The 15,720-nt window shown below is 44.1% G+C and overlaps 1 protein-coding gene across 1 annotated transcript in view; it reads left to right on the top strand.

Annotated features, from left to right (window-relative positions):
* The first annotated feature begins 6,160 nt into the window (after nucleotides 1-6,160).
* LOC128879100 (uncharacterized) overlaps nucleotides 6,161-15,720 on the top strand; it is a 44,236-nt gene continuing 34,676 nt past the window's right edge. The window contains exon 1 of the mRNA XM_054127944.1: nucleotides 6,161-7,230. The gene's annotated coding sequence lies outside the window, so the exon portion shown is untranslated. The remainder of the gene's footprint in view (nucleotides 7,231-15,720) is intronic.

The following is a 15,720-nucleotide window of genomic DNA, read 5'->3' as shown; positions in this document are numbered from 1 at the left end:
AGCAGTAGAACGTGCAAGTAAAAACTACAAGATGGCACTTTTCTGTAATCATAAAGGTCTCATTCAGCGTCGACCTTCTTTGAACCTCGCCAACAGCTGTCGAGTCCGCAGCTGTAATTAACAGATTAATTAATTAATTGCTCGGCTTTTCGATGCCGCGCGAAGCCTATTCAAGCTTCGAGATTGCAACGGATATCGCGCATGTCTCGCGATGACATCGGTTCCAGGAATTTTACGTTTCTTACAATCGCGCCAATTATAGAATTTCTACATCTGCGTACAACGACGCATTTTCGGTTCTCGTGCTGAATTACTTTGTCAACCAAACAGAATCTACAAACGCGGTAACAACGAGATTATGTCAACTTCCTCGGCCTCTATTATTCCAAGTTTCGGACAGAGAAAAGTTTCAATCTCCATTTCGTATCGATTTCGGTTTAATTCAATCAAGCCTATAGCGAAATGCACTTTATCGATGATGTACTTATTTAATGTGTTTATTTAATTACCGCTAATAGGTTTCCATCGACCAGCGAGAGGCTACTCCAATCGGAGAAATACTTTTAACGGGAAATCATTTACACGCAAACAAGGAATTTCGGTATGAAATTTTCCTCGACACCGTAATTCTCGTCTATTAAGCTCACTTTACGAATTAGGGATCTCTTCGATCAATCTGGATAAGTTTCATATATTTGATGACGTTAAAAAATTAAATACTACGACAAATGTTTAAAAAGACGTGTTAAAAAAAAAAAGAACTTGCGATCGACAAACGAATCCTGAAAACATTATTTTCTAAATTCTCAGCCTTTTTCGCAACGTTCGCTCATTTTCCATCTTTCCCCTCGCATTACGCGGCCACGGTTCGCGATCCGCTTCGCGAGCATGGAGGAGCCGCAGCTGCAACAGTGACGTGCAACTGCAGCTCATTCATAGGGTCATCCACGATGCAGGAAACAGGAAATCCTGAGAAGTGAAACCAACCAGAAACGGCGGGAACGCACAGAGCCTCCACTGTCTAGGATTCATAGTGGTAAAGCGAGATTGAGGAGCTCTGGTTGTTTCACTTGTAAACTCATCGCTTGCTTTCGCGAGGGTCGAGACTCGCCATGAAAATTGGAGGACATCTGAGATCTAGACGATTTTATTATAGATACGGAATAAAGAGATCCATTTATCCATATTTTTTAGGCATTCTCTCATCCAACTTTTTATTTTTATTCGGTCCTAGAATGTAGAGAAATTTCTTTCAAACGTTATCTCTATAGTTCCATACATTTTAAAATTATTGATGAAGATTTTATTTTTCCTAGATGTTTGAATTATAATATGTCTCATTGCTTCCTCTGTTTTATGCACTACAAATTTTATTGTAGATGAGTGAGATACCCCAAAATGATCCTTGTCGAGCCCACAAAGACTCCTTTGAAAGTGAAAGCAAAGGTCAAGCGATTTTCACCGCTAATTCGCTTAAAATGTTAAATTGCTTTCCGGTTCGACTGTTTCAAAAGCATACCAAACGCACGTGCTATTCCTCAACTGGTTGTACATTCTTGGTGTAAACGCGTTAGGTGTGCGTGGCTTTCGATACATTTATTTCTGCTGTCTGGGTGCCGGTAGACGCATAGTTGAGACGCATAGTTCATGCGGCGATATTGCGGAGAAAAATGCTACGAGAAAGCAAAGAATGGCACAAGGTATACCAGGGTATCCGAGCGATTGCCTCGGCCGCAAATCGCGATCGCTGATCACGGAATAACTAGTCGTGTAAGTCAGCTGCTAGAGGTCGATCGATAATATGAAGTAACGAGTACGATAGAAAGCACATTGCGCAACCCTTCCACCGAATACCTTCCACGTTCGATCACTTTCAATGATCGCAGATAATCGCTGCTCGCATAAACAAATTAGATGAATATACCCGATACTCGAGCCCTAGCGTCCTAATTGCTAGAACGAGTCTGTTGTATGCATTTCATAGCTTTGTTGTTATTTACTGCCAGGACTTCAATTTTTCCCGTCAATTTTTTTATGGCACTGTATTAATTAAACGCTTTGAAACCTATTTATAACTTTCAAGTCCACTTCTATGAAGTTCGTTTTTAATTGTTGGATGGCAGCACAAGCTCTTTCTTTTGGAAGCTTGTTAGCGACAACTCTATAAGATAAATAAAGGATTAAAGACACTTTTATCGTGGAATTAAATTGAACGCACAAATAAAGAAATACTGGACTCCCAATGATCGCCATCTATTATCTACTACAATCGTTTGGATGTCCCCGAAAAAAGGAGTTTACTGGAATCGAGGAGGTCGCCATCTAGCCCTGACATGGGATGTGTTTCCCTTAATGAATCCAGCTGGTACACATCCAAGTACGCGACAGAAGGGGTGGGAAAGGGGACGAACAGTGCGAGTAGCCTCTCCGATGTAACAGGTTCGATGCATTAGTTTGCCTAAAAGGTTTGCGCCATCAGTCTCTAAATGTCCCTCTGTCGTTGCCCGCCGTCTCCCTCGCCCTGTCCCACCCACACCACCCCCGTATCTCTGTTTCTCATGTGTCGTTTATGATCTCACTTATCCACCCCGTCTCTGTTTCATCGACGTGTCCTCCGGGGAGACAGAGGGCAAGCACACCCCTGCAGCTTGCACGAGGACGGCCTGCGCTGTAAATTAAGTGCGTTGCATTAGCGGAATCCAGATGAGTTAGCGCACCGCGTTAATTCGCGCTAATGAACAGGTTATGAAAGTTTAATTGTCGGTTAGCCACCTGGAAGATCGACGGACGGAACGGGGGTGGAAAGCGCAGACGAGGATTTACGGAAGTTTACAGAAATTGGAGGACCCCGTCTGGGGAAGCCGGGAGTTTCTCGTCGACGATATAGCCAGGCTAATCTCTAAAGGGGAAAATGCATTTTGAATCGAGAAGCTGCATTTATCTGATACGTACACGTAGTCTACCCGGTCCTCGTCCATTTTCTCTGTTATCGACGGTTGTTTGATAGCCAATACGGAAATTTATAATGGACGCTTTGGAAATGAGGTTAAGGCGAGGTTAAATTTGGAGCTACCTTTAAATATTTCTAACAAACTAACCGATAATATTATCATTTTTTATATCCTATGTGTAACCATCAGACTTTGGTACGTTACATTTACTGCGATACAAATATAATATGTATTTAAGATGATAAAGGATAAAAGTATTATCGAATTGTTCATTAGTTTATTGTTTTATTGTGAATAACTAAGAAGAAATAATTTCAAAACTTTCTAGACAAAACTGTAAAACAACAAAATTGCATTCTACGCTTTCCAAATGTTTTTGAACGAGTTATCGCGAATCGTAGGACACCCTGTATGTGCTGGCGTTTCTGCCACCCGCTTGTACGAGAGAACGTATACACGCGAGTGCAATTGCCTGCTCGCCCCCGTCTACCTGTTCGACGGGAGCCTGCACACATAATTACCGCCGGGAACTCGTAATTATTAATTTAGGTACTACTCCACAGACCTATATGCCGATCTCCTTTGCGGGACACCTATGTTGATGAGAAGCATTTCGCACCCTCGTGGAAATTAATATCAAACGAAATTAATATCAAACATTTTTAGAGGGTAGCGCAGATCTGTTGTTCCTTTTTCGCATTCTCGTGAAACATTATTACTTCAACAAATTAATATCGTTATTTAAACAACACAACAATCAGTGGATGTCAATATAATTCGATTTTTGTTCCTGTTCCTATCGAGTCAACATACAGACTTGGAACTTACTCGCTTATTTTATTTGTCTTAATCTTGAAGGTTCAGCGAAAATTCAACCTTTGTATTTTTAACAATTCCAGTCGATGCAACCGTGTCAACGTGACAAGACATTATTTCTTGATACGTCTGAGATAACTTCGTCTACCTCCTACAAAATCATACATATAGTCGCTACAAAATTCACACAGCTACCCAAATCGTACATAAACGCGACCGCAAAGTTTCGCGTTTCTACGAAAATCTTCAAACCAGAATGACCCCTTAATTACGACCCAGCATATGAACCAGACCCCGGGTTAGTTCCCTTTCCTCCTCGGTATGAATATCGCATTAAGTCATGAGGGAGAGATAGCTCCGGGCGGGAGTGGGCCTCCGATGGGAAACTACGAATTTAATAGAATAATAAATGGATTCGCCTGCGTTATGGCAATACCCCTGGATGATGGTGTATACGAAGATCGCCACGCGATAATTCAGACTTTACCTCCTCGAAACTTCATTTCGTCGACTACATTTCCATAAGATACCCAAGTCTCAAACCACAATTTTATCAAATAAAAGAAGTATTTTATCAAACACGAACCAGGACGAATGTTTAGACGAAAGATAAACACTTTCGCCCCTCCTCTCTTTCACCGAAATAAACAAGACACTCATAGTTGATACACGCGGGATTGCACGCGGGAATCATCGTACGCGATGGTTGCCCACGAAAATATTCCCAAACATCCAGTACAGCGTGCTCTCGATCGCTCTCTCGCCCACCCTGGTTGCAATTTTCAACGCGGAGGCTGCCGACGGTCGGGGCACATGTTAGCACAGTTTACAAAATAAACACCCGCGCTTTGCGCATCGGAAAGGGCGGCCAGCGGTACGACGAGACGACGGGTCCAGGGAGGGGGCCAGCGTCCGTTGTGCACTGATAACACAATTAGCTTGTCTCGTCATGCGCGACCTCTGATAAGGGATTCCCTCACTCTTGAGTCCTCGCTAACATCAACCCCCACTCAAAATTGCTCCACCTCGCTCGGTCGAGTAACATGCCGCTAGCTTGCGCTCTCTTTCCCTCTCGTCCACTTCAGGCGTACTAGCGAGCAGGATCGCTCGTCAGTCGAGTAAATCCAGACGAGGAGATCCCCGGGGAGTACACGGCGTTTCAGGGACGCGCGATAAGGGCAGCGGAGGGGCCGAGGGGGTCGGAGAGCTTAACCCTCTCCGATGCGAAGGGACACAACACGGGGTGAACCGACCCCAACGTTAATACCTTCCGGCAGGTTTTCTTCACTTGATTTATTCCGCAGGGGGCTGGAATCGCGTGGCATGGCACGCACGTGCGTGCACACGCCGTGCCGGTTTTCGCACGGACACCGTGTGGGTGTACACAGAGCGTACGTACAACGAGGGACCGGAACCGATGCGCTCCGAGCTAGGACACTCGAACCAAGTCCACGGCTGTCCAGATCGAGCCCTCGATGGAGGATTCGGAGGAGGATCCCACCCCGTGCGAACGCTGCCGGAGGGATATCGGAAAGAAGGTAATTTTTAACCCTTATCTTGCGCTTCGAATGCGAGGTTTGTACGAAAAATTCTCATCGTTGCATGGTGTACATCACGGTTTTCTTGGGGTGCGCAGCCCCTATAGAAGGAGTGGGTCTCATAATCCCAGGAGGGCGCGAAATGAAATTTTTAAAGTAGAGAGATACGGTTAACTTGAACGTATCTTCCCAGTGATACATTGATCGTCAACGACTATTGGAATAAACTACTACTGTTTATTTTTGTAGGGTCTGCTTTAAAATACTTGAGAATGACTGGACTGTGCAATAACGTTAGAAGAGGTTGAATAGCGTGATAATGTTATTTATATTGCTTGATAGATATTCACGTGTTGGGAGAAGCCTATTTCTGAGGTCTACTTAACACTGGCTCTGTAAAATGTAGGTTAAGAGCCTGTTTCTTGGTAGAAAGCCTTGGAATGCTTTCCTATGCTTGTACGAAGTACTATCAATTAATATAATCATTGAGTTCCATCCCTTTTGAAGAAAACTCTGTCCACGATTAGGAAACATTGAAAACTAACATTCTGTGGACGTCGCGACCCTTAAAAAAAATTGTTAAAGGTCCACACTAAGGAAATGCAAAGAGAAATAGGTTTTGCGAGTGTTTCGGAGCAGAATAGCCCCTTAAGGGCAAAAGGGAGAATGCCTGGCACGATTGAAAAGAAGAGGCCACCGGGAAGCCCACTAGCCATAGGCGGAGGCGCAGTGGAGCATAGGGGGTGGCAACGGTGCGGTAATAGCATAAATCCGTGGTGTAGTCGGGGCTCTCGATGCCGACGAAGAGGGGGAAGAGACAGGCCAGAGAGCAGCCGACTGTCGGAAGAAACGACAGTCGCCACTCGACGCCTGCATCGAACACAAGGCGGCTTGTGCGCAGCCGCGAACGCCGCATTTTTCGAGAGAGTGCTGCATCCGTTCCTCAATCGAAAACTGGTTTCGAGCGCGGATCATGATCTCGGTGAAATCGATTGTGCCGGACGATAAACTATCGGGGTCCGTTGCGCATCGTTCCACTGCTGTTCGTAAACATTGACAGGGAAATCCATTGAAAAAACCCAAAGACGCTTCCGCGAGCAACAATCGATTCCTAGAAGAAAATCAGGCTCCAAAGCCTGAGAAAGGATAGCGTGATTAAAACTGAACACCGTGTAAAACGGTGACTCCGGAAGCTCGGCGAAAAGCGTCCGTCGATCACTCCGATACCATCGATCCCAGGATCGACGCGAGAGAAAAAGTATCGGCGAGGACTGGCGCGGTGTACACGGGGGCGGGAACGCAAGAGGTCTTCGAACGTGGCGCGCATGCCGAGAGAAAAAAAAAGAGCTCGTGAAAGTGTCCTGCCGCGAGAGAATCATCGGAGACGCGTCTATCGAAGTCGATGGAACAGGTGCGAAGCACGTTTCCGGAACCGAAACCGAGCATCCCGCTGAGAGGCTGGCGAACCGTCGAGGGTGAAATGAGACGACGAATGGGACGGGGTTCGGTGTGACCGAGGAAACGGCAACGAGAACAGGTCGCAGGATTTTTCCGCCTACACGTGACAACCGAGACAAAAGGCCCTTCTACGGGCGAGCGTTTTTCGAGGACAGTTCTCGACTTTTACTTCGCGAAGTAAAACTGCCCGTTGTGGTGTTGTGAACAGTGTACACGGGTTTTCCTTACTTGCTATTTTGAAGTTTCACGTGACCGAAGTGTTCACCGTTTTTGTTTTCTCTTCTGCCTTTCGCGTGCACAGCTGATCGGTGTGTGCCGTCGAGAATCGTTCAGAAACTCGAGTATTTGTCAAGTACGGCGAGAGGCGATCCAGCTTAGGACAAGTACGGAGAGAGGACGCACGCTGAATAGACGTTGTTTTATCAGATAACATCGAGGGACCCCGGTGTGCGACACGAATTCGAATGGTAAGTCTGTTGCTCTCTTAATTTATTCCGAATCGAGCGAGACCGGCGCGCGTGAAACCGTCGATTTTACTGCTGTCACGTTCGTTGGCTCTGGCCGATCGAGAACGTGCGCCTTACGAGGGCAAGATTCTTGCGGAATGAAGGATCATTTTCATGCTCGAAGTAGCCGGATCGTTACATATTTTTCTTGCTTTAAATTCAATTGGAAGGTTTATAGATTCCGTAGACGACTTCGAATCAAATTGTGTTGTTGTTGTGGTTATGATTGAATTGATTCACTGGTGAAATTCGAAGTTGATGTGTCGTTTAGGTTTGCCTTTGGTCGAGCCAATATCTACCGTAAAAACAAAATACTCTCGCAACTGTAATGTAAACGGAATAATATGATGTATTTATTATTTTCTAAGTTGTATATGACATTTACTTAAGAATTATTCTCGTGTCCGTTTCGAAGGGATGTTATAACAAGAGATGGGAAAATGAAACCTGAGATTTAGTTTAGCACGATGAAACGGAGTAAAAATAAATAACGCGATAAAAATGAAAAAGAAATTCTTCTCCGTATACTTTGATGACTAGCTCGGCTTGTTGTTTGTATTTTGGTCGATGCACGAGTAAGGGGTTGCTAGTTTTTATCGACGCTACTTCCGCGATTCTAATATCGAACATTGGATTGAGGTTATTGTTACGGGACGATAAATCGATAGCCGTCGATAATTGAAACAGTTACGTGACCGTTGGATCGATTGATGATGATTCGTGTTGGAGTACGGGATGTTTGTAAACAAATGACACCGCGTATTGAAATTTCCAGACAGCTGTTGATATCGCGATTATTTTGCGTAATTATTTCGCGTTCGCGTTCATTGGCCATTCACGCGAGATACACCACGTCCGTGGAACAAACCGAAAGATAATGGAACGTTTATCTCTATGCGCACGTTTTCATGGTTAGCAAGTCGAACATCGGCTGCGAAACCGAGAATAGAAAGTAGGAAACACTGGATAGTCGAGGAAGACTTATTAGAACGTTTAGTAGACCCCGAAATAGAAAATTTTGAAATCCATCGGCCGCTTTTGAAATCTAACGACCATAGCGACCGTGCTTATTTTAAATTTGCGAACATTAGGTGAATTAAAATCAAGTCAAAATAGTTGTATCTATCAATGTACTTCGAGGTAATAGACATTCAACAAGTGAATTTTCGGTGGTTGGGGAGAAAAAAGTTCATAACATTTATTTTGGTTCAATCTGTCGGTAGTGCTGACGAGAAGAAACTTCTCCTGAAGACAGAAGGAACAAAGATGCTGTAACGCAACAAAATTCTTAGGAATATTTTCCATAAATACAGATACTTTATAATATCGTATAGCTTTCTAAAACCCATATCTCCCAACACGCGAATTTCTACGAAGTCGTGCCAACCCAGAGGCAGGAAGAATTTCGCACTAATAGTAGCGAATAAGAATTCATGGCGTTTATTCGACTCGACAAATTTTTAGCTTCTTCGATGACTTAGATGTTCACGAAGAATTATTTAGCTCTATTGCTATTTCCATTTGCACCGTGATTAATCTGTTTACGACTCAAGAACTACTTTGGACAATAAACTCGACTTGTCCCTGCGGGCCACGATCCTTAATTAAGAAATTTCGTCCGAGCCTTCGATCCTCGGCCCGCATAAACGCTCAAATATATTAACTGTTCTAAAATGCCGTTACAGGGTAATCCATACCTTTCACTAACTGCTTTAGATTTATATCGGTAAGTTACTTTGGATTATCCGACTTCTTAAATTCAAACAAAAAATCGATTTAATCGCAATGCTTACAAACATTAGAGATTGTAAAATGCCAACAACGGAAAGTTTTAGTCTATACTTCTCGTAATCAAGGTTACAGTGTCTACCAAACGCTAATCCAAATCCATAATACGAGATAGCCACAACAAGCGCTCATTTTCGATCATTAAAATTTCCAAACGTGTTCGCAATTAATCTCAAAATTCAATCTCTGCCAGAAAATAAGGTATGAGAACCCCTGGGAGCGTACTCGTTGGTACTGTGTGCTTTGGGGATGAGTCTTCCTCGAGGAAGATAGTGGAGCCATGGAACGACGATAAACTGTCGGGAGTGGGGGTAGATAATGCTGTAAAAAGTTAGGAACTTAATGTCTTTGACCATTAGACGAGAGTCACAAGCAGATACGTTGGATGTCAGATTAATGTCCAACGCGACGAGGAAATACTTCTGCTTCCTATCCCGTTTGGTCGTTCAGTGCGTGCTGCGCTTCGTCCTTTCAGCCCGTAGGGGAACAAAGGAGACCGATATTTCCGGGATGGATTATTGGGTTTCGTGGGTGGTTCGATGGGACCTCTCGGAGTCAGGTTTGCGGAAGAAATAAAAAAAAAACACACACACACACACGTGCACCATTTTGCGCTTGTTAATCGGTTCTATGGCGCCCATCCCGACCGGGGGATGATATTGATGTCGAAATAGTGTGTTGAGTCGCGATCGCGCACGCGGTCATTGATGGAAAAGCTCCTCTGCCCCCAGGAATATCAGCTTTGTTGCAGTATACAGGAAAAGGAGTAATTGTTTCGTGCACGACGATATCGAGGCCAGAGTTTATCGCGAAACGCTGCAACAGCTGTTTCAATGTCGAATTGTTTGGTTTTCACTCGCTCGTCATACCGTTGTTTTAAAATTATTACGCAGGTAGGTAGAGTCACCACAGGCTACTCACTCAACTCGGTCTATTTGTTATATTATTTAACACGTTGACTGCCAATCTCCGTGCCTTATTTTTCGTTTAGACTCCTGCGGTACAGCGTACGTAAACTTTTCGAAGCCACTGTAAATTAGCAGAAATGTCGAACAGTTCAACTTTTTTTCGCGAACGGGAAAAAGCGTCTTAATTAACCCTCAAGGGACGCCAACCGATATGGAGAATCGCGTTTCGATCGTCGTTCCTTTCACCGTCGCCGAAAAGTCGGTTCATCGAAAATGTCCTCGCATCCCTGATGAGTTTCTTTTGACAGTGCACGGACAGCTTCGAAAAAAAGAGTGTCATGGCCGACCCAATTGGGCACGAGCACACACGATCCATGCGTGCACTTTCGTCGTTAAAACCACACAAAACGTGAGACGAATCTGCCGGTTTGCGTGATCGTCGTGCCTGATCGAGATATCCCACGTTCGATCCCATATTCCGATCGAACTACCTTAGAAAGTGTTGCACCATAAACGCATTCATCTTCGCACACGTTTACATACAGGGTGCAACGTGTGTGTTCATCGCGTGCAGGTTGCAACACGTCGTCACATTGTCGGGAGCGAGTGCCATGACCGCGTCCGCGTACCATAGCGATTCTTAACCACGGTGTAGCAAGTGGTTTGACAACGGATACGATGAATTTTTGCGTCAATTTTTATTAGAGTTTATTAAGAAAAAAGAGACGGCATGAGATACGTTACATCTGTTTCTTCTATTTCTGTAACGTTTTTTCATATCCTCAACGATTTTAAAACAATCTTTACTAGTCAAGTAAAGTAACGAATATTAAACACGCGTTAATTAAATCGTATCCGAGGATAAATTCTAGGAGGCAAGCTAAAATATCGTAAAACCAATGTCAAAGTGAAAGAAGCAGTAGAATGTAGAGGAAGTACCCTAAGCAGCTTAAGTAAATGTTTTCCCCGAAGAAGTTAGCAAACCACCGACTAGTTCGGCTAAAAATAAACGTCGAGAGCGCCATGAAACGTACTTTCCATTGCTTTTCATCGATAATGCGTCGTTAACATCACGTGGGAACTGAAAAGCTCGTCCTTGTTGCGAGCGCGCTATCGGAAGAAGAGAACGACGTATAAACTCACCGGCGGGGTTAGAAAACAGGATTGACAAGCGGCTTGCATCGACGCTCATAATATTGTCATAAGACCTACACCTGCGCGGCTGCTGGCCGCAGTAGCGGATCTATAAGCCTCGGCGAGAAAGAACGGATCGGAGTGCGCCAGGCTCGCGACAAATGATCGCAATCTACTTTGATCTCGATCCGCTTTTCCGTGGCCTCGACGCGACTCGAACGCAGATCCTGACCTCCGTTAACCTGGTATCTCTGACCTCGAGGATCGAACTTGTCTTCGGGGCACACTTTTCATCGTTCCGTGACCTCGTGATATCGACTATCTCGATCGTTCACGGCTGGGTGAAGCCGATCAAACATACCAAAGAAACTAAGAAGATAAAGTGTAGTTCATGTGAAGATGAATTTTTTTGCTACATCTTTTGTTAATATTCTACCGAAACAAATTTTTCAGTCGTGAGATATCAGTAGGAAGCCTTGTCTAGGCTTTGGAAGACTTTAAAAAGGGAGTAGTTCTCGAAGGATGTTGCCTAATGTTTTTAACACTAAACCTACAGATGAAAGGTTGGTAGCTTTAGCATTAATACGGTAGTAGAACGACGATTTTTAAAGTTTACAAAAAAGTAATACACACATAAAAATCGTGGTACCCCTTCGCTTACAGTCTAAACCGAGTTCTTAATCTAATCTTGGAATTGTTATTACCGATATCCTGGTTTATCACCGACTTCTCCAAGCAACCCAAGAAGTATTCGATTCAATACTGGATACCATCCCCCTCGAAATACGTATATCCGCGTAGCCACGATCCATAGCTGAATTTAAATTCGAGTTTAGATTTATTCTCGGTACGAAAAGGCCGCAGCTGCGCTTAGGCCATGCAGGATTGAAACGATGGGTCTGTAGGTGTACGATATACAAACGAACAGAACGGGGGTACGGAAGGGGTCGATAATTGTGACAGAAATTCAATCCTTTGGATGCCGAACCTAATGCCCTGTACTGACCGCCAATTCAATCAAGTGCCGACCAATCGTGGCCCCCGATGCGGGATTTTAGCCTCAGATCGTACCGAGGGATTTTGGCACGGTCCAGCAGGTCCAAATAAAATACCGTCGAACGTATATATCGTCGAAACGAAAATAGGTATTAACCATTCAACGGCGCGCGCGATGAACCCAACTGTATTTACGCGCGGAGATATCCGTTCGTCAATTTTGATCGTGCGAGAGATAGCCGGGAAAGCAGATTTAGGCGAAACGCGGGTTTAGCTTGAAACGAGCTCGCAAAAATCTGGGAAATTATTCGACTGGCACAGCTGAAGGGATTTAGGTTCATTTTATTCATAATGGAAAGATGTACGCGATCGGTCTCTCAGGATTTCCATTTGCGTCGAACTCAAATTGCTCGAGGGACCTTGTTTTTCTGTTGGCTTCTTTCAACCACCAATTTCGTAGACTATTAGGATTCACCCATGCTGCGAGGACGTCTCGAGTGAATAGCAATTGTAATTATCAGGTATCCGATGCGGTTATGGTTGATGGATGATCGAGGCATATTGCAGTGCCACGAGAGTGAGGTCGCGAGTCGAGGTCAAACGTGGATAAAGTTATAGGTCAAGGATGGTAAATGGGATTTGAGCAACGTGCCAAAATAAAACAGGAGTTAATGTCTCTTTCTTCGAGTGCCAAAAGAAATACCAAGACTGTTCGTTACTCGAAACACCCATTGATTTTTATATTTTCAAATAGCTTTATCGAAAATAACGCTTCGAAGTAAATAATATCGACCAGCAATTTCTTACTTTCGTTCCAACCGAAGTTTCCCCGTGTCTATTGGAAGTACGCTCACGAATTCGCCGTCGAACTAGATTTCTCGATTTTCCTTTGCATCGACGACTCGGTGGGGCAACTCGTGGGGCCTCCACCGCGTAACTCGGCCCGTGACGAATTAACGACACGTGTTTCGCATTCCCATCGTCCTGCTGGAAAGACGACGGCGAAATTTATGGACTCGGCGTTTCGAGCGTGAAGTCAATCGAATCATCGCGTACTCGCGAACTTCGTTACGGGCGCATGTCGCCCTTCCTGGCCGAGGCGCGAGGTGGCGCGAGGTGGCGCGAGGTGGTCGTCGTTTGCTAGAAATAACACGCTTTAACGCCTTCGTCACACGTCTGTACGCATTTTTCTCGGCGAAGTCCGGTTGTCTGGTCGCGCTCGCTCCTGGAACGAAACGTCAGGGCCAGACGACGTTTCCTCGTGGACAGAAAAACCGTGGGGCCGGTCTGGAAGCGTCGCGACAGTTTAATGTTACGGTAAACGCGTGCTCTAACAGTTCCAATGGCATCGCGAAGGTGTGATGCCCCAGGGGACCGTTTCGTCTGCGCCTTTGACGAGGCAGGTCCACTTCGGACTACGAAAAAGGGCCAAACATTCGAGAATTCTTTTTTAGGGAAGGGAAAAGTATAATCAAATAGGATTTTACCGATTACTACATTATCCCATAAGCTCGTGTTGAAGACTGTCTCAATGTTTCATAAAAAAATCTACAGAAATTTTATAGTGATGGTATAATGACTATGTCAAAAAGGTGAGAAAATATTGTAAAATGAGGGAGATTGGCTTTTTTTATAACACTTAAGAGTTCGTTCCACATATTAATTTAAGTAGCAGAAGTATAATTGGCACGAACTGTTAGAACGACCTAATACATGTTATACCGTTTAGAAGATAAGAGATGCATTCGCAGTCTACTGATAATAAAAGTACAAATAATACATATGTCTATTAAAAGCACGTGGCAGCTAGTAACTCGATAGAGTTTCTCTTTGCGATAAAACGTATTTGTAAATATACGAGTATGCGTTGCATTACGTCGTGCTTCTAGAAGCATGGAATATTCTGGAGATGGCGAAACATTCAGGTACCTCTTGCATCGTTTAGGAAACGTACAAGAATACTTACATATCGGATATTAGCTTACAAAAGACCGATAAAAAACAGACAGAACAAATAATAAGATAAATAAAGAATAGATAGAGAATAAAATTCTTTTGGTTGTCCTCCGCCAACTGTTTCGATGGCTTCCAGTCCATCTCCTTCGCGTATCGGGCGAAGAAGTCGAATAATGTTCTTTTAAAGGAAATACGGTTGCTCGAAAAACCCGTTCGTTTTCTTATTATTCGTCGTCCCCGTTAAACCAGGAGTCTCGAGTCTTTTCGGTTACGTGACTCTGAAATTGTCTACAGGTGAACTTTGTGCTGGGTTCACCGGTGATATACCTGCCTGCATTACCAGTGAACTACCGCACCGCGTTACAACTCCTACGATGGAGAAATTAGTGCGGGTGCCTTAATTGTTCGGCGGAATTAGTCGGGTATATCATCCGCGACTCGTTGCAACGTCCGCGCTTATGCAAACCTTGTGAAACGCATTTGCGCAATCGACTGCGAGTAATCTTACCGAAGTGTAGCATAAATCGCTGAAAGTGAATTAGAAAATAAAATAAAATAAAATTCATGCGACGGTACGCCATGCCTGGAAATTGAATCAAGTGTCAAGAATGAGCAACTGTCGCATGTTTTATCAACAATTTTGTCGAAAGATCACTAGCATGTTTCATTTACCTGCCTTTGAGATTGTCACACGTTGATTCCACGTTTCTGATAACCCGATGAAGGTTACAGAATGTACATGTTTTGTCATTTTCTGCGCTGTATTTCCTCAAAATCGAAGATTCAGTTGATCCATGTTCCTCATAAGTATATTTTTCTTTTTTCTAAATGAACCAGAACGTCTGGTAGCATACGAGTAAACAACAAGAGAGAAAAGTGCAGATGACGCGACCATGACTTACCTTTTCGCGAAAGAATTTCACGTTCAAGGTCCACGACTGTCTGCCATCGTCTCGCAAATCTTCAGACGTGTTGAATGCGTGGGCGTCGATTTTTGCAACGAGCTTGGCACGCGTGCTCGTTCTGACCTCATTCGAGATCCATCTCGGCGTCCTGTCTCGGAGAAAGGTGGACTTTTCGAAGCGGAATGAGAAAGAGAGAAGAAAAGGAATAGAGGGAGTGGCGAACACGAAGAGAGGAGAAGAAGATTAGGTTGTCCGTCGGTGACCATCCGTGGGCAAAGTTACGTAATCGCAGGATGTCCGTTCGTCTGCTTCATAAGGCATTCAGCGAGCATGCTAACGTTTCCACCTCACCGGAACAGTTTTGAACCACACCTGGAAGCAGCAGAAAGGAGATCCTTCCGGTTGGCTCTCGGCCTTGCGACACGTAATACGGTGGCGAACAATGTGATCTTGTTCTGGCAGTTTGTGAAAAGAGGTCAGACGAAAAAATATGCAAAAACCGGATGAAATTAAGGAAAACAGTTGTCGAACTGTGAAAATCCGTAGAAAACAGAAGGAGGTCAATAAAGGAATTAATTTAACCTACATAGATATAAAGATGAGAGTAACAATGTTTTGAATTGTGATATTGAAACTCTGAATTAGTAAACAGAAAGTAATTGACAGAAAAATAATTCTAAGCAGAAAGCTACTCTTATGAAAGGGGAGTGTCACGAGTAAGCAAATATCGATGAAAGGCTAACGCAAATTCTAGCAGGGACTGT

This window comes from Hylaeus volcanicus, chromosome 6 (assembly GCF_026283585.1).
Source record: "Hylaeus volcanicus isolate JK05 chromosome 6, UHH_iyHylVolc1.0_haploid, whole genome shotgun sequence".
In the NCBI taxonomy this organism is placed as follows: Eukaryota; Metazoa; Arthropoda; class Insecta; order Hymenoptera; family Colletidae; genus Hylaeus; species Hylaeus volcanicus.
The sequence above is the reverse complement of the archived record's forward strand: the minus strand, read 5'-3'. Positions and strand labels throughout refer to the sequence as shown.